We start from the raw sequence: 19,856 nt of genomic DNA on the forward strand, positions 1-19,856 counted from the left end.
CTTACATATATTTCATCTTGCTGAGTAACCATCAGAACACCCAACTCCCTTCCATCATAAAGTCTAATAGTCCCCCCTTGAGGACCACTCACCCCCATGGTATATGTTGTTCACTAGCCCTGGGGGTTTGCTCATCCCAATGGGAGGAATGGTCCTTTTCTAATACCAGACACAGAGGACTGTAGCATCTCATCCAACCACTGTTACTATTTTTTTAAAATCATTTTTACCCAGTGTTGGCTTTAAAGCTTAGGGCTGCATAATGCCTTGGTGTTGTGTATTTTGTAGCTTGCAAGTCCAGCTTTCCATACAGACCCAACATTTGATTGAGAAAGAATAATTCCACATCTTCATCATTAAACTGAGTCAAAGATGCTTCACACCTCAACATCACAGCTCTTCTTGTTCAGAATCAGCTCCTCTTGTTCATATACACAGTTACTTCTCAAAGTACAAACTGGTCCTCGAAAGACTGGTGCAGGCTCTCATTTCCACATTCAGAGTCCCACGGATCCAGGGCCACTGGCCCCATAAGTAGAGTCATATTTTTTCCTTAGGACAATTAAAGCTAGTTCTCCCCCGTGTGTGTGCACACATACACGTGAATCTGTGTGTGCGTGCGCGCGCGCAAACACACACACACACACACACACACACACACACACACACACACAGCTACGCCTTTGATGCAGGCTACCCTGAGGACCCCAAAGTAATTTTCTGACCCCATCTGAACTATCGCTGTAGCTGTGGTAGCTGACAACTTGCCATTGATCAAAAAATTAGTATCAGCCACATTAAAAACACAAACACCCCTAAATTTTGTTGTAATAAAACAATGCTTTTTAGAACTCATAGATCTTCTCATTCTAAGCTCCCAATAACCTACAAATATTCTAAAATTTAATATTATATATTTAAATATTAAGAGCCTGTTCTTTAATTCTCCATGAAAAATCATTAACTCCTTGTCAAAGAAGCTGAGAAAAGAGACATTTGAAGCTCATGCTTCAGAACCACTGTTGACTGAAGATCGATCAGGGAGAAGAACAAATCTCAAAAATATTACATCTGTGAAAGGCTGTGTTTTCATTTACTACCCGTATATTCGGCCATGCAGGCACACAGCTTTGCAGAAAAGGTACACCATCCATCATCACAATGTCTCTCACTTTCAGGGGCTGGAGAAAGGAGGTGTTAATGTAGGGTCAAGGCACAAAGTGGTGAAGCAAGAGGATGTGGCAAATGTCCACCCATTTTCACCAGCGAGCAGTGTGCACCTGTCTGACCTCGCTGCCGCCGGCTCTCTGGCGCCTCTGCCTTTGCCCCTGCCCTCCCCTGGAGCACCCTACCTCCTGGCACAGCCCTCAGGAACACAATCTCAGTTCCTCCCTCTGCCAGGAGGACTTGGCCCATCTATGGCATATTGATTGGAACTCAAGTGGAAACTTTTGAGTCATTTTTTTAGAGAAAGAAAAACACCCAGACACAACTGAAAAAAAAAAAAAACCCTCAAATTCTGTTCAGTTATCTGGGTTTGTGCCACATTGGAGGGAACAACTTGCAAATTCTTCTTCAAAAGCTGTCAGAATATTTGCCTCAAGTTTGCTCTGACTCAGCTCTCTGCAAGAAAGACATGTTTACAGCTGATTCATCGATAGATAGCTGACTCTTGCTCAAGAGCAGTCACGAGTCACCTTTGATTCTACTTGACCCAGTTCAGGAAGGGGTGCTTGTGGTCAGAATGGAAGCCCGCTTCGCTGCCACACAATCAGTGTACGTTGACTTGCTCAGAGCACGGCAACAGGACTTCTCTTCACTCCTGGGGACGGGCTCACCCCAAAGGCTTTGAACAGAAACAAGCGTTTGGGGTAGAAGGCACAATTTAGAAAATATCAAAGCAGGTGCTTCTTTTGTCATGATGAGTTAACACACGGTTTTTTTAAAAGATGTCATCGGTACTAGTCCAAAGCATACTCTATACGAAGTGAAAACATAAAGGTAGCCTCAATTTTTAAGAAGAGTTTATAGTTTTTTATAAATTGTTCTTTTAAAACATTAACAGTCACCTTTTATTCCCAGTGCTGGAAGAATAGGCCTATATGAATATAAACATGTCTGTATCCATGCACTTAACTGTGTGGATCATATGCACTCGATGTACATAATGTTCAGTAGCAAGCTGCTGCTGTCTGTCAAGAACTCCAAGCTTCCTCTCTGCATTTGCATTTGAATCTATCAGTTCACATTTTATGCTATGCAGTATGGCTGGAAAAAAAATTGATCCCAGGGTCTGTGGTTTTTCCTGATTACCAGAAGAGTTTATATAAATTACGTAGTGATCGTCACAATACTGATAAATTCACTTACAAACTTAATGAACAAATTCTGAATCTTACAAAAAATATAATGTGCTGATGAAATAAAGAATAGAATGTCTTACAGCTTCTCTGTTGGAGGTTATGCATCAGGAACCTTAAGTAAGAATTTTGCACTTCATAGTGACCAGACAAGTAGACAAATCTTGTAGTCCTGTTGGAGAGCTTGGGCAATATCAGGAAGGGCACAAATAAAGCTAAGGTTTTTCCCCCTTTCATCCACGTGTTGTTTGTGCTCCTGTCTGAGCTCTGTATTACAGCTACTCTTAGTTTACAGGAAGAGAGCTTTAAAATTCAAAATACTTGACACTCATTCTGATTCTTTCTGAAAGCTTACTATATGAATCTTTTTAATTTTATCCAAAATGGAATCATATTTGTTTCTTTGTTTGTTTAGTTTCATAATTTCTATTTCTAACCAGTGAAGAGGTACAAATACTAATAAATCAGTGAGACTTTTGCGAAGGGGTGGGAGTTCTGGAATGGCAGCGTGAGGACTGATGTAAATCTGCTTCTCTATAAAAGCAACAAAACAAAGGCAAAAATCATCAAAATTAACTTTGTGAGGACTTTGTGTAAAAATTAGTGAAAGGCTTGCAATGATTTGAGGAGATATATTTAAAAAAACTGGTGAACCTCAGTAAGAGCAAGGGCTTTGTCATCTTTTAACTTGTTCTGCTGCCACTGAACTCTCCCAAGCTCCCTAAGAGCCTTGAAAACCAGCAGCCTTGCAGCCACCAGAAAGAACAGACTTGATTTTGAAAACATCTCAAAAACTCCCATCTCCAGGTCAATGTCGCTATCTTTTTGTTTGTTTGTTTCATAGTTTATAATTTCTTTTTTTTTTAAAACATTTTTTATTGAGTTACAGTCATTTTACAATGTTGTGTCAAATTCCAGCGTAGAGCACAATTTTTCAGGTATACATGAACACATATATATTCATTGTCACATTTTTTTTCGCTGTGAGCTACCATAAGATCTTGTATATATTTCCCTGTGCTATACAGTATAGTCTTGTTTGTCTGTTCTACATTGACTTGCAGCCTCCTGGAACAGCCACATTGGCAGCCTTCATTCTACCTGACTTGAAGCTTGCTCTGCCAGAAAAGCACTAGTCCCAGAGCATTTGTTGAAAACAACCAACGGCAATTGTTTAGCAGTGCAGCAGCCTGAGGTGAGAAAGGTGACTGGATCAAAGAAGCACTTGGCCAAAACCTTAAAAGGATGATCTGGAAAATGAGACGTACGCAGAGGGCTTTGTAAAGCTGGCACATATTCCTAGGGATAAAGAAGGCCATACACGTGTGCAGGGCTGTGTGCATTTCCCAAAACGTCTGAGATGACCCCAGTCTCCCAAGTCTGGCTGACCTTTAGGTCTTGTACAAGAGTAAGTGAAGGCGAAGACAGCCTGAGCATTGAAAGCACTTCCCAACTCACACACACAGAGCCCTTCAGCAAAGGGTGGAAGAATTATTGGCTGAACACAGGTAAGGAAATCCCTAACCAATCATTAGTTGACCACTAACCTAACTAAGCAAAGACTTTGGTGACTTAAAAAAGCAGGGAATGCAGACTTTACAGAATTACTCAAGGAGTGTCACTCAACAAACAGCAGTAACAACAACACAGCAGCAGAAACAAACACTGGGGAATGAGGTAAAATCTGATATTCAGTTTCCACATTATATTATCTAAAAATGCCTAATTTGGTACAAAAAATAGAAAGATATGCAAAGAAACAGAAAATTCAAATGAATACAAAGGAAAAAAGCAGGTCAAAAGAAGTTGTTCCTAAGGAGGCACAAAATTGTGAACTTGTTAAACAAATATTTCAAATCAACTATTGTAAATTTAGACCATTTTGCTACAAATCACATATCAACAAAGGAAACTTATGCCTAAAAATCTTAAAGTTGGTTTAACATCTGAAAATCAATCAATGTAACATACTATATTAACAGAATAAAGAACAAAAACCACACGGTAGTCTCAAAAGATACATAAAAGACATATGACAAAATCTAACACTTCTTGACAAAAACCAATCAACAAATTATGGAGAAAACTTCCTTAACATGATAAAAAGGAATCCGTTAAAGAAATCTGCAGCTGACATCATCCTTGATGGTGAAAGACAGAAGGCTTTCCCCCTTCAATCAAGAACAACAGTGTCCACTCTTGCCACATCTATTCAGTATCGTGCTGGATATTCTAACCATAGCAATTAGGCAAGAAAAAGAAATAAAAGGCCTCCAGATTGGAAAAGAAGAAACAAAAAATCTCTATTTGCAGATGACATTATATTTGATATAGAAAATCCTAAGGAATCCACTAAAATTTTTTTAGAATTATCAAATGAGTTCAGAAAGACTACAGGATAAAAGATGAATTAAAAATAAAGTATATATTTATACAAAGAACTACCCCAAAACAAAGAAAATAATTCCTTTTACAATAGCATCAAAAAGAATCAAATACTTACATGTAAATTTAACAAAAGAAATATGAGACTTGTACACTGAAAACTACAAAACCCTGTTGAGTGAAATTAAAGAATACCTCAATACATGGAAAAATATCCTAGGTTATGGGTCAGAAGACTTAATATTGTTAAAATGGCAATTTTCCCTAAATTAATCTACAGATTCATACAATCTCTAATAAATCCCAGCTGGCTTTTTGGCAGAAATTGACAAAATGGTCTTAAAATTTATAAAAGTTCAAGGAACCCAGAAGAGCCAACACAGTTTTAAAAAGAAAAACAAAGTTGAAAAACTCATACTTCCCAATTTCAAAGCTTACCACAAAGGTGCAGTGATCAAGATAGCGCAGAACTGGCACACATGTAAATGAATGGAATAAGATTAAGAGTACAGAAATAAATCTTCACCCTTATGGTTAGCTGATTTTTGACAAGAGTCTCAAGAAAATGTAATGGGGAAAGAATAGTCTTTTCAACGAATGATGCTGGGATGACTAGATATCCTTATGCCAAAGAATGAAGTTGTGCTTCTATATCATAACATACACACATGCACACACACACACACACGCACACACCTACACGCACACACTCTCAAGATGGATCACAGATCTAAGAGCTAAAACTATAAAACTCTTAGAAGAAAACATAGGAGGAACTCTTTATGACCTTAGTCTTGGCAATAGTTTCTTTTTGATGTGATATCAAAAAATAAGATTGACAAAAAACAAATAGATAAATTGGACCACATCAAAATTTAGACAGTTTTGCTACAAATCACATATCAACAAGGTGAAAAGACAGCCCATAGAATGGGAGAAAATAATTGCAAATCATACATCTGATAAGGGACATTTATTCAGAACATGCAAAGAAGACTTACAACTCAACAACGAAAAGATTAATAATCCAATTACAAATTACTAAAAGATTTGAATAGACTTTTTCCCCAAAAGATATAAGAATGGCTAATAAGCACTTAAAAAGGTGGTCAACATCATTATCCATTAGAGACATGCAAATTAAAACCACAGAGACATATCACTTCACCCCTACCAGGATGGCTGTAATCAAAAAGACAGCGACAAGCGTTGGTGAGGATGTGGAGAAGTTGAAACCCTCATACTTTGCTGGCGGGAATTTAAAATGGTGCAGCCACTTTTGAAAACAGTTTGACAGTTTCTCAAAATGTTAGCTAGTTACCATCCCAGCAATTCCATTCTTAGACAGATACCTGCTTATATGTTAGATGTTTACCTGTAGGAAACGGAATAGCGGTTCCTCAAAGATGTCCACCTCCTCATCCCTGGAACCAGGAACTTTGCACCTGCAATTAAGCTAAGGGGTGGAGATTATCCTAGATTCTGTGAAGTCCAGTGTAGTCACAAGGGGCCTTACAAGATGAAGGCAGGATGATCAGTGTCAGAGAAGGTCATGTGACGATGGAAGCAGAGAGAGTTAGAGATGTGTCAGCAGGAGAGAGAGAAAAAGAGACAAGATGATAAAAATGGGAGTACAAGTGATGCCGTGGCTGGCAGGAGACAAGGGATGCTGGTGACCTCTGGGAGCCCTCGAGCCTTCAGAAGGGTAACAGCCCTGCCAACACCTTCACTTCAGCCCCGTGAAACTGACTCACAGCCAGGACTGCAAGTTAATAAATGTATGCTGTTTTAAGCCACTTAGACTAAAACAGTGTCAGACAAAAAGAAAAAAATGAATTCAAGGTATATTTAGGATAGAGAATCAATGGGACTTGGTTACTGATTATTGTAGGGAGTGGAGGGGAGGGAGGTGTTAAGAATGACTTCAAGTCTTTCTAAGATGAGCAATGGGTGGGTTGAGGTGCTATTTCCTGAAATGGGAAACACTGGAGGAAGAAAACTCTTCAGGGAAAGATCAAGAGTTTAATTTTGGACTGAGAAAACCTAAAACGGCTGAGGCTATGGTAAATTTGCAATTGGAAATGAAGAAACGGGGATCAGAAGATAGGTTTAGGTTGGATTCGAAAATTCGTGTTATGGAATGCCGTCAACGAAAATTTAAATTTGAGGGGATTTTGGCTATTGCTGCTCCTTCTGTAACCTAGTATTATGATCCCTTATTGGTTCACAAAAATCTTTTTCTGCTTCATTGGCTTTATTTCATAAAATAAGAGAATTTTTAAATGGTGACGTACCATTGAGCATATAAGTTTAATTCAAATAAAACCTGTGTTCCCATTTTTATGAATGTGTATGTAAACATCTCTACATACCTATGTGTGAACACACATAGACTAACGTGGGTGGACAGCTGTACACGTGGGTGAACAGATAAACACGTGGCTGGACAGATACACATGGAAGCTCCTTGGGAAGACACTGCTGTCTGTTTTGGCCACTAATGTATGTTTATTGCCTAGAATGGCATCTTATGGTGGGCAGTTACTAAGAATTAACTGAATGGATAAATATGTGGGCATGTGTGTAAATGTCCATTCACTGAGTTGTGATGTAAAATTTATTTTTTATTATATTTAATTTGACATAAGTTCGAATTTAAAGAAAGTTTGCAGGAAAAGTCAAAGTTAACACTTTGCTGCATTCGCTTCCTCCCTCCCCATCACCACTCAGGCTCTTTCTCTCTCTTTTTCTGTGTATGTATAATATTTTTTGAACCATTCAAAAATTGCAGACATAATGCCCCTTTACCTCAAATCAGTATTTATGTCTTAAAAGGAGAAATAATCTTATAAACCACAATATAATGATCAAAACCGGGCAGTTAACATTGAAACGGTACTATTATCCAACCTACAGATCACGTTGAGATTTTGAATAATTGTCCCAATAATGTCCTTTGCTGGCAAAGATACAAGATCATGTATTACATTCATCTGTTGTGTGTCTCTCAGTCTCTTTTAATCTAGAACAGTTCCTAAATCTTTCTTTTTATAAAATATGTCATCCACTGTGGGTCTTGATAAAAACAGTTTTTCTGACAGTTGCTGTTCTGGTGAGTGGAGCCTGCCCTCAGAAAAGTCACCCGAAGGACAGTCTCTCGCTCGAAGTGATGGAGCGTGGCTTCCGACCAGGCCAGGACTCAGTGCCAGGGGGAGCAGAACGAGGTTATAAACTTCCGTCGCAGCCAAAATTGGTCTATTTTCCTAATCCCCCAAAATAGTCCTTTATATTTTTTGACTTTGCACTTTAACTGAAATTATTTGTCCCACAGAAGTCCTGAATCCTCCCGCCTCGCCTTAAATCTTCCCAGTCTTCAAAGACAAGCTCAAATACTGCTTCTCCCAGGATATTTACTGCAGCAGAAGAGGTGGTTCTTCCTCTGAATTCTTATTGGGCCTCTCGTTTGCACCAACCTTACAGCTCCTTCAAAATGTCGTTGAAGTGATCGTGCACTTGCACTGCTGATCTCTCTGAAGCTGTGTGCCTTTGCGGATGGGGATCACTACTCAGGGATCTCTATATCATATGTAACCTTGTCGTGGTGACTTGGGGCAAAACAGTGGAAGAGAACCAGCATTTATTTATGTCACTACCGGACCAAGAATCGTATACGTATTGACTACTTGTAACAGCCTTACGGAGGTCCATGTAATTACTCTCGTATTGCAGGTGTGCAAAGTACAACAGAGAGCTAAGAACATAATAATTATTAATACATACTAAGTGGTAAAGATTCATGCCCAACGTGTCTTGATTGTCGAATGTGTGATTTTCCGTACCAAAAGTCATCTGATCGCATGTGGTACTTGCTCAATGAATATCGATGAACACGTGGCACGTGACTGCGGCGGACAGTCAGGGCTCATCAAGCATCCACGCCCTCGTCGGCGTTCTCCAGCCCCGCCTGCAGTGAGTCTGGGGCCGTGTGACTGGGCTCCGGCCAGTGGGATCCTGCCTCACTCTTTCCCACCCGAGGGGAAGATGGGAGTCACGTGTGTCAGGCAGGTACGAGGTGGAGGAACACTCTCTAGCAGAATCAATCAGGGGAAATAAACGTCTACTGGCCAAGTTAGTGAGATATAAAGATTTGTCTGTTGTTAATTACTCTGAATAACAAGGTGATGAGCCAGTGAGCGCAATTAGGAGGGTGAGATGCAATTCCAAGAGGGCCTCTCACACTTATTCAGGTGTCCATTTACTTGTTTCTTGTGACCTTATTGCCATTTTAGAAGGATCGGTCAAGGCCACTGCTGTTAGAGTAGATCCCAGTGAACCCTTAATCCTCTCGCCTGTGCACTGAGCACTCCGACTTCAAGACACATACCTACAGGCTTTTGTATACACATTTCCAGAATTCCGAGGGAAAACGAGCATGACTCTTGAACTGTACTCCATCCCCTTGTGTTCATTTAGTGGGGTTAGTCTTTCTTCCTTTGACCCTGGATACAGACTTGGGCAGGGCATGACCTTTCTGGTTACTTTTACAAAATGAAAATTCTTACCGTCGTTTGAAGACGCAGAAAAGAGTCTCAATTTAGTACTAACGTAATGTGCATCTAATCATCAACACTCCAAACTCGATTTAAGTGTGAGTCTCTTCCCTCTCCCCCAGCCGGGGTCTGCGGCAGGCGGGAGTGACCCCCTTAGCTCCGGGCCCTGCAGGGTGATAGCCTGGGAAGGAAAGGCAGAGCGAGAAGGTCCTCATGCGGCTGACACCGTGGTCAGCTGATGCAGAGCTCCCTCGTCTCAACAAAGGATTAACCTGAGTTTTCTCTCCTGTGGACACTTTCATGTGTTCCTCAGAGACCCCTTCACCTGCTCTGGGGAAACTGTGTCTATACTTCCATCTCTCTGTTCCTGCTCATCATCTGAGCTCCTTCCTCGGCCTCTGGGGTCTGGACATTCACCTCTGACCTCTTCCCGCTGACTGGCACCTGTAACTGAACTGGACTTGACCCCACGTGGGTTTTCTCTCCCACGTGGGCCACAGCCTGTCCATGGGAAACACCAGCCCATCCTCAGCCCCTGCAACTCTGGAAGAACAGACCATCCCCAGCCGGCAACAACCTCTCCTTCACTCAGTGCTTTGGGTCAACCAATCTCCCACCTGCTGGATTCTTTTTGGCTGGACTTGAACACTGGCCCAGTAAACCCCTATACTTCAGGGGTACGTAAAGCTCTAAGTGGTCTCTTTAAAACCCCCATGCGGGTGTAAGGTCAAAAGGAAAGCATCCTTACTCTGGAGGGGGAACGCACAATATCCCAACAGCAGTCTCCAAAACTTTCTCCCCAGATCTCCTGGTTTAACTCCAAAACCACGGACCCTTTGCAGAATGTGAAGAAGAGGTGTACGCGTTGTGTGACTGCTACCTGGCCACGCCTTCGGACGGGCTGTCCCCTCCCTCTGCACTCTCCTACCTCTGCCCCAAATAACCATTTCCACTTCAATGTTCGGTTAAATACACAGACTGTTGTTGAGGTCAAGGAAGTGGCATTTGAGGAGTGGGGATTAATTTTTTACTTTTGTACTGTTTGATTTTTAACACGCTTAATGGTTTCTGCCATAATAATTATTTAATAAAAATTACCCTGGGGAAAAAATGTAATCGCTGCATGTTGCAGTTTCTAAGCCCTGCCAAGAATGTTTACTCACATTTTCTTGCCAAATAATTAAATTTTAGTATTTTTAAGGCAGACTTTCCTACAAGAAATTGTCAAGAAATAAGAGTTATTGAAAAGGCACAACGAGCAACAGCTCCCAAAAAATCGTGATTCACTGCAGTTTTTCTGCAACCAGGCTAAGAAGGAAGCAGCTGACCGCTGACTTGGAGATCCCCAACACGGTCAGACAGCCTACTTCAAGTATGCAACAATTTAAACAAAAACTCTCAAGTTTTCCAGCTGAGGGTGATTTTTCATGTCACTGTTATTTGCAATAAAATAGCTGACTCAAAAATGGCAAGATTAATATATTTTTAAAATACACTATTTTTGCAATATAATTCTCAAAGGGCAAAAAAGTCATGCTAACCTACCCCACCAGCACCAGCACCTGCCCCTACACGACTGGGCCGACGGGAGGTGCCCCGCACATATGCACTGCAGGGCTATTCAAGGCAGAGCCTGGCACCCTCTCTGCCACGTGCCCCCGCATCGTGACGAGATCCAGCCCATAAGCATCTGGGTTTCTGCTCCGTCTCCTCCGTGGGCCCAGCAGCAGAGAGGGTTTTTCCAGCCTGGATTCGCTGGGAACAGTCCTACTGAGGACAAGTAGTCATTACCACCTTCGACTTACTAACTTTGAAAAGGGGAGTTATTTCCTGTCCTCTTTTTATATAAGTGTGACAAGAAATGAATAGACTTAGACACATTTTTCATAGTATTTCAGAACAAGAGAAAAACACCTCCCTCTAAACAAGAATCCTAAGAACTGATTCACCGAGTATGGTGAGCCACAGTGACTTCACAGGGCAATTGCGGGCTCACAAGGAAGCAGGAAGCCCGGCCTTCGCCGCCTCCCACAAAATTGTAACGACGCAGGTGCTATTTTATGACACACCCCCTGACTCTAGTGCTAACACCCAGCTTGGGTGGGGTGATACATACCTATTAAACCACAGGGCTGGGAGTGAAGGTGTCCGCCTTCTGCTCCTCAAAGCTTCCAACCCACCCAAGCAACAGTGAGCCCAGCAGACAGTGGTTGATGGGATGGTTGCTAAAACTGAGCCAACTCCCAGACACATCCAGCAACAACTCCCAGCTCTGGAGAAAAACGCCTGACAGGCTTCCAGATGGAGCTGAGCTTCAGCCACGACGACAGAGCCTGGGAGGAGGAGGGAGCCAGTGAGAGCAGAGTCTCCAAGGATGGGGTTGATCTGTGTCAGGACAGATGCTCGTGGGTTCCAGAAGAAGCCAAGTGCTCAGAGAGAAAAGCGTAGGTAGGGGAGAGACTGTATATTAGGAGGATGTTCTCTTTAACTGTAAGGGTTGATGCACACACAGAGTGAACCCTCCCTACTGCTGGGTCACCCCTGAGGATCAACCTATGAAGCACCTCCTCAATGGTCCTTGGAATAATCTAGACTTTTCGAGTGCTGTCTTAGCACAAGATCCCAGAGGCAGGTCTCTAGATGAAGTTTCCTAAGGTTTATTAGGATATATGTTTAGAGGATTTTTTTTTTAAGTGGAGGTACTGGGGATTGAACCCAGGACCTCTACTCTACCACTGAGCTATATCCAGTAGAGGCACGTGGAAGTGGAAGAAGGAAGGGGAGGGAGATGTCCCACAGAGGGTAAATTTGGCTCAGTCCTGCAGGGGGAGCTGTAGAGACAGTGCAACCACACCTCAGTTCAGGGGCAAGAGAGCTGGGGTATTGATACTGCTGCACCTGGGGGTTGGGAGAGGAGTGTAAGTTCCCAGGCACGTCCAGCTTTCAGAGTGTGCAGGTGAAACAAAGTTAAAGATGTCCACACCCTGAGCACACCAGAGGTCCTCAGACACCCAAGCTGGATGTCACAACACATCATCAGAATTGATGGTTGCCTTTCTGGGTGCATCTGAAAACCACAGAGACAGCAGGTGTTGGGATGCAGAGCTCACAAGGGCTGGAGGTGGGGCGGACCTGACGGCAGTTGTGTCTCCCGCCCAGCACCGCACCACGGGCGGGAGGCATACCTCTGCCGTCCTGGAAGAGGCAGCTTTTGCAGGACTCACGCACTGTATGATTTCACTGAGCATCTACTTCATGCCAAACCCTGATCTCATCATGGGAGGTGGATTGGGGAGCAAGGCAGGCAAAATCTCTGTCTTCACGGAGCTTTGGTTTTGGAGATGAAACAGTGGAAGGCTCCACAAGCCTCATGGCTTAAATGCTCATGGCTAACTCTGGTCTCCGTGCCTTCTTCATCCACTAATGTCCACACTGAGTAGCAAAGCTGCTACAGGTGTAGGTCAGAATCCCCACTTTCCACTCAATTTTTTTATAGTAAAATATGACACGATAACAACCAACTGAGTGTTTCCTTGAAGAAGCCGGCCGAGGCAGGGCAGACGGAGCACAGGCGTAGAGCCTGAGCACAGCGAGCAGGCGGCACCTGTCTAACGCTGTTCTTACCACTATTACTTGAACAGGTGACGCCCAACGCAGCCGCAGCCGGCTCTCCCGAGGGAGGGCGCGGAGATGTGATGCGGAGCCCGTGACGCCGCGTTCAGGCGCCGCGGCGTCTGACACAGAGGCTGGCAGAGAGCACGCCTTCTGGTGCGGGGTCACGGGGCGCTGCCTTAGGGACAGCTGGCTCTCTGCGGTGACACTGGCTCATCAGATGTGGCAGAGGAGGCCAAAGGCTCCCGGGTGACCCTCGTGCTGGGTCCGTGTAACATTCAGGAAAGTTTTGTGAGGATGCATGTGACACACTGGGAATTTAGGAGAAAGAAAAAATGGGTTTCCTTATGTTTTTTTTTTTTTAACTTCTCCTCTAATCAAACAGGAAAGCTGCTGCTTTGTTTGGGGGGATCTGAACGAATCCCCCTGCAGACCCAGCGCGCTCTGGGTGATGGCTGCTGAGCATGCAGTCAGCTGTAAACCGCTGTAACCCCCGGCGGGTCGGGCACTGCACACACCCAGGCAGTCCCGCCGCCGAGGCCCTGCCCCGGGCGCGGGGCTCGTCCTCCTCGCCGTGGAGCACCTGGCTGCTTGCTCACGGCCTCCTGCGTCTGCGGCCTCGTCCGCCCTCGCAGCTCGGAGGGGGCAGACGGGTTTGGTTTCATTTGCCTCTGCTGGTCTGACTCACCCCGGCCTCACGCTCCCGCCACCGGCCGTGACCGCACGCCTGACACTTACTCGCGCTTCGTTCACTGGGGCGATCACCGCTGTTCTCTCGTTTTCTCGCTGGCCTGTGTGCCCCTCCTCGTCCGACTCCACCTGGGTCCCAGCGTGGATCCTCGTTTGTCTTATAAATAAGAAATTTGCACCGTATGTCCTGCTTGCATCAGATTTTGCTGCCAGCACTTGTAATTAAGGCATCTCCGATCAGACAAACCTCAAGTCTGTGGCCCCACATCACACACCGTCCCCCACCCCCCAGCTGACTAATGCCACTTTGGCAAAATGCTGGGGAAACAGCAAAATCACATAGAAGATGAGCTGCCTCAGGACCAAGGCTGCATCCAGGGGACAACCCCAGAGAAACGCATGTGCGCTTTTTTTCCCAAGGCCATGCCTAGACACCCACCTTCCCCCAGCCCCCTCAAAAAAATAAAGATCTTACAAAAACCAGATGACTACCATGATTGAAACAACTTGCTGCCTGGCATTCAAAATAGGGAGAAAACTCTCAGGGTTAAAACTCAGAATGATTACCCAAGGCATGAAACCCAATAGTCTAAAAAGCTCAGGGACCCACAAAAACATGTCCGGATTCAACTCAGATGCCTGGAAAAGAACCCCGAGAGGCAGCTGATCTGTCTTGATCCTTCACTCTGGAGGAGTCACCTCATTTTAGGGACCCCCCCGGTGGAAGGAATTTCACAGGTCCTGACACAGCAGCTTCACGAGTAACCGTCGTATTAAGCGACCTAACACTGACCCGCCAAGCCGAATCTCACCGTCAACCCACTCTCTTCTCCTAGGAGCTGGTCCAGTAGAACTTAGGGAAAGTCACTCAGCAAGCTCTTCCTCTAAATCTCACCTTAACATCGTGTGTTGTTGCGTGACTCACATTTCCTCTTATTTTCCCCAAAGCAGGTGGAACCCATTTCATCACCACGAACGCTGTTTCTTATACCATAAATCATGACACTGGTGTCTCTCCAGCCCTTTCTTCCTTCAGTCTAGCTGCTCAAAGCCCTGGCTCTTTCCTTACGAGCCTCTTCTCAGACCTCATCCCCACCTTCATTTCCTGGCTTCTGTACAACTTCTATGACACTGTTTTGCAGTGACCAGAGGACAACAGAACATTCTGGTAAGTTCTGGCTAATTTAGAAATAACGATCTCTCTTGGGTTGCCAGATTCTTCACTCCTGTTAGTCCCTCCTTGGACACTCCTTGGTTTTTCTCGAAGTTGCACAACACCGCGGGTTCACATTCAGCTGCTCCATGTGCGGACGCCAAGGAGCGTATGACATTTCTGTCGGCTCCACATAAGACATGTGAGCCTCTTTGCAAAACAGTGATAGGGCTGGGGCTTTCCTTCCAGGCTCTGCTGCCAAATGCCAGCTGCCCACCTATTCTCTCCTGACAACACTGACTCTCAAGAAAAGATTCAAAACTCACTCACAAATTCACAGCTTGCTCCTTGAGTAAAGTCCTACTTCAACAGCATCCAAAGCTTTTAATTAATTCAGTGTTTTCCCACAATGGAAGTATTTGGTGGACAAAAAAGGGCAGGCTTTTCCTCTAAGATAATGCCAGCTTCATCTCCACATCATGCCACCTCTATCCAGGTGTCCGCCCAGTTCCCGCCCCTTTAAGTGAACCAGGTCCAGGCCCACAGACTGCACCGGACCTTGTATGAATTCACCGTGAGTGGCAATGCTTCCTCTGCTCCACGTCTGCTCTTCTCAGCTGGCCTGGTCTCAGGACTGCCCGTGGGTCTTTCTGAATTTCCTGCTCCCAGGAACATCACCTCTAACTGCCTAGAAATCACCAAGGCCAAAACCTAGGGGTCACCCAAGGCCCCTTCCCTCATCCCTTTGAGAACAAGCTCTTCATTTCTCCCCTTATCACCTTTTACAGCCATCCATTGCCCCCTCTCCATCCTCACACCCAGGAGGGCTCTGGCCACCAGCAGTCAGTACCCACACAGCATGTTCTCAACAAATATTTGCCAAGAGACCCTCAAGGATGACTCACATCTCTTTCTGCAAGTAATCGGACCATCACAACAAGCTTGGGAACGTAATTGTTTCTCACCTCCATTGCGTTCTCTCAACAACTTCGGTGAAATCATCTTTTTATTGCCATTGGCTGGTTTTTAATAGTGGGCCACATGAAGAAAAGTCTAAATGTATGCAGGGCTCATTAATTTTTACCGCAAGTAAGAATGAGCTGAGTACATCTGGGTTTGGCGTCAGTGTGACACAGGAATCCAGCGCAAGGCAAGTGCACAGGGAAGAGTTGTGATCCATCAGTGACCCTGTCTGACCCTCTGGTTTCATAATCTTTTCACGTTCACCTTAAACAGCTCAGAATCACGTCATTAATGGCATCTAGCTTCACATACACTACCTGCCCCAACCCTGCCCCGGCCACAACCTCGCACACACGTGACAGTGATGGCAAAGTGCACGCTGGCCGGAAGAAACTGTTGTTCCAGACAGGTGAGCGGACAGCTGGATGTGAACCACTTCTGCTCCTGACCCTTCAAACCCCCCCATGTGGGTCTGTGACAAGCCAGACTCCAGGAGGAGGTCGTCCGCGTTGGAGGTCCCCTGAATTAGCACCCGCTCCTCCCTTCTCCGCACAGTGCTCGCTGCCTCTGGCAATCGGGTCCTCACCCTAGAAGCAGGGGTGCAGCCCTTGTTGGGAAACAGACATTGATTTTCCCTAACTGGCTCCATAGGATGCGCTTCAGTCCTGACATGGTGACTTTGTCACACTAAACGTGTGAATGACCTGAGCACTCAGGAAGTGAGGACTGGAGGGCAGTGTCTGAGCAAGCAGGTGGGCAAGGTGGGGACATGTGGCCACGCTGAGGCACGGAGGAAGTTGGAGGAACTCGTGGAGGAAGCTCCAGCCCCAGGCGCTGGGGGTCTTGAAGACCTGCCGTCCCCCATTTCCCCAGGCTCAAGGGTGCGGACTCTTCCTCCCAAGCCTGACTATTTCACAGTGTTGCACAGGTTACTCAACACTCTCACATATATTTTTTTCAATAATCCTCATCATGTTGCAACTTGAGTATAATTATTTTCTCCCCATGCTATGAACGCAGGCAAGATGAAGCTAAGGTAGTAGGCTGCCCAGCGTCACATGATCATAGTAAGAATGCTAACCATCTATTGGTCACTTTCTGCCTTACATTCATTTCCTTCTGGCCTGATAAAAGCCTTGCTAAGTAGGCTGCACTGAAATCCTTTCACTGAGCAGCAAAGAGACCCAGGGAGGTCAAGGTCAAGTGACGTGTCCGAGGTGCAATAGCTAAGGAACGTCAGAGCTCAGATTTGCACCCAAGTCCAGCTGACTCGGCTTGTGCTGGTCTGATGTTAGCTCTCTTCCTCCAAGTTTATTCAGCCCAACCTCCTTTGTGGCCTTTTGGGAACCTGGGAATTTAGGAAAGGGGTTAGAGCTTTATTCCCTCGACCCACACACAGCCGTTCTCTCTTCTCCCTCCAGCGGGAGCCTGCCGCCAACCTTGTCTGCAAGGCCATTGCATTAGTTAAATCCTATCCTGACAGCAGTGTGATGTGCCAAAATATTCTCCATCGGAAGAGCCTGACATCATCAGAGCACCACATCCGGACCTTTTCACCATCATCGCACAAGAACAGCTTTCTCTGGGGTTTTTCCGTTGACGTTAAAGATGTACTTGCAGACAGAAGGCTCTTACCAGCTACACCCCATGCCAGTAGCCCTTTATTTGGAAAATAAAAATTCTCACTCTTTCCCTAGAAGGTTCTGGTTCTTGGCTTATCACTGGTGGCAAAAATTCGAAGCAACAACAGTAAATATTTGTTGAGTACCTGCTAGTCTTTAGTCCTTATGCTAAGCATTTTAATATTCATTGTATTTAATTCGCATAACACCCTGATAAGGTACTGAGTGCTCTTACTTTGCACACTGAGTGAGGAAGCGAAAGTATCTGCCTGTGCTCATACAGCTTCTAAGTGGCCCCTCGGGATTCAAGCTTGGATTTTCTGATTGTGACTTCCAGTTTTCCCTCAGATAGGAAGCCGTGTAATTGGACCATACGTTCTGTGTAAGACTCTTAAAAAGATCACACTCTTTGATCTCAAATTCTCCTTCTAAGTATTTGGTATTAAGGCACAATCAAGGGTAATCTTAAATATGTGTGCACAAGTTATCACCCAACAGAGGCATTTGTAATTGCAGACAGTGGGAAACAATGTAAATGTCTAATAACAAAGCTACGTGAGTATCGTCCCAGTCGGCGTCGTTTAATATTAAGCAACCATGTTTCTGAAGCTATAACATGACATTTAATGATGTGAGAAAACACCCAAACTACCATCAATAAACAGGAAAGCACAGGACATAAACCTGTACGTGGGCTTCTGTGACGAGGGGAGGTCTGAGGATGCCTGCTTCCCCATAAAGGTCCATCTCCCCAAGGACAGGTCTCTCGCTGAAATCAAGTTTCTTGAGTGAAAAACATATCTGCAGGGTTCAGAGGAGCCCAGGCACCGCTTGTACAATCTCCCAAGCCCAGAAAGATGAGTTAATTCTTGAAACAACATTGAACTTGCATCAAATTCGGCCACTTTGATTCTGGAAGCAGCATAGTTAGAAACAAGGATATCAGAAAATCTGGGGGATGGTATCTATGTTTCTGAAAAAGGAAGAGTTTAGAAGACTGATGAATAAGATCTCAGAGCCGTCCAGCTACAGAAAGTACAGGGTGCTGGATGGTGCCTGAGACCTATTTGTGATTTTTAAAGGTGCAATTAAAGTCCTCTAATGATCTGGGGTGGGGAGGGGGAGACTATATATATAATATGATCTCGATTTTGTCCGAAATAAAAAATGTGTACATCTACATTAAAAATTATAAATGAATAAAACATGCTAATTTGTTATCTCTTTGTGAAAGAATTATGGGTAATTTTTCTTTTTTCTTAAATTTTTCTACTGTTTTCTAAGTCTCATCCATGAGCTCCCAACATCACTGTAAAACAGAAACAGCAAATATACTATTTTAAAGGAAAACAATTCCTGCTATCATTTCAAACAAGCAGCGGTCGAGGTGGCTCTGGTCTAAAAGGCACTGGGAAGACCCTTCTCTTTGATAATCACCAACTCAAGGAACAAGGGAGGGAGTTAGAGAGAATCTAGCTGTGTGACCTTGGACAGGTCACATTACCTCTCTGGGCCTCAGCAGGATTTGCTGCAGAATGAGCAGCCTGGACAGATGAGCTCTGCCCCAGGCCTGAGCCCACAGCCTCCCTCAGTGGCCTCTAGATAGAACTGTCTTTGAATATGAAATGAGATCTGACCTCCCCCACTGCCTGGAGAGGGAAGTATTTATGAATTACTCTCTAGTTTAGAAATGGATCTCTGTCTGGAACACAGAATCATAAACCCCACTGGCAAATTAGAGTCCATTATCAGACACCGGAGCAGCCAGGCTCAGCCTGGTGGTAATTGTATCTGCAGTAATAAGGCTGTGACGGCCACTTTAGGCCATTTGCTATGCGAATCAATCATCGTTACGGGCTAGCAGCAGAGTGGACGTGGAAATGAGCCCGTGTTATCAATGGCCGATTAGAGTGAAAATGCATCAAGACGCTCGGGGAGTGGGGGTCGGGGTGTGGGGGAGGACACACAGGTGGTCAGTTCCCTGATGTTACATGTCACCCTGGAAGATCACTCTGAGGCTCTGCCTGCAGTTCTGTTTAGGGCTTAGGGACCTTAAGTAATGCAGATTCTGCTTGGCCATGACCTGTCAATTTCATGGGAATAACTGAGAAACGCCCTGATTGATGATGGGACATCGGAGTTTGCCCTGTGCATTAGTGTTGCAGGGCTGCCGTGACAAAGTCTGGGTGCCTTAAAACAACAGAAATGTATTCTTTTGCGGTTCTAGAGGATAGATTCTGAAGCCAAGGTACCAGCAGGGCCACATCCCCTCTGAAGTCTCCAGAAAGCCTCCTTCCTTGCCTTCTCCTGCATGTGGTGGCCCCAGGTCTTCCCTCAGTTGCAGGAATGTCACCCCAGTTTCTGCCTCCATCCTCACACAGCCTTCTCCTCGGTGTCTCCTTTCTAACAAGGACACCTGCCATTGGATTTGGGTCTACCCTAATCCGGTATGGCCTTGTCTTAACTTGATTACATCTGCAAAGAGACTATGTTCAAAAAGGTCACATTCTGAGGTTCCCAG

Source organism: Camelus dromedarius, chromosome 19, assembly GCF_036321535.1.
Source record: "Camelus dromedarius isolate mCamDro1 chromosome 19, mCamDro1.pat, whole genome shotgun sequence".
NCBI lineage: Eukaryota > Metazoa > Chordata > Mammalia > Artiodactyla > Camelidae > Camelus > Camelus dromedarius.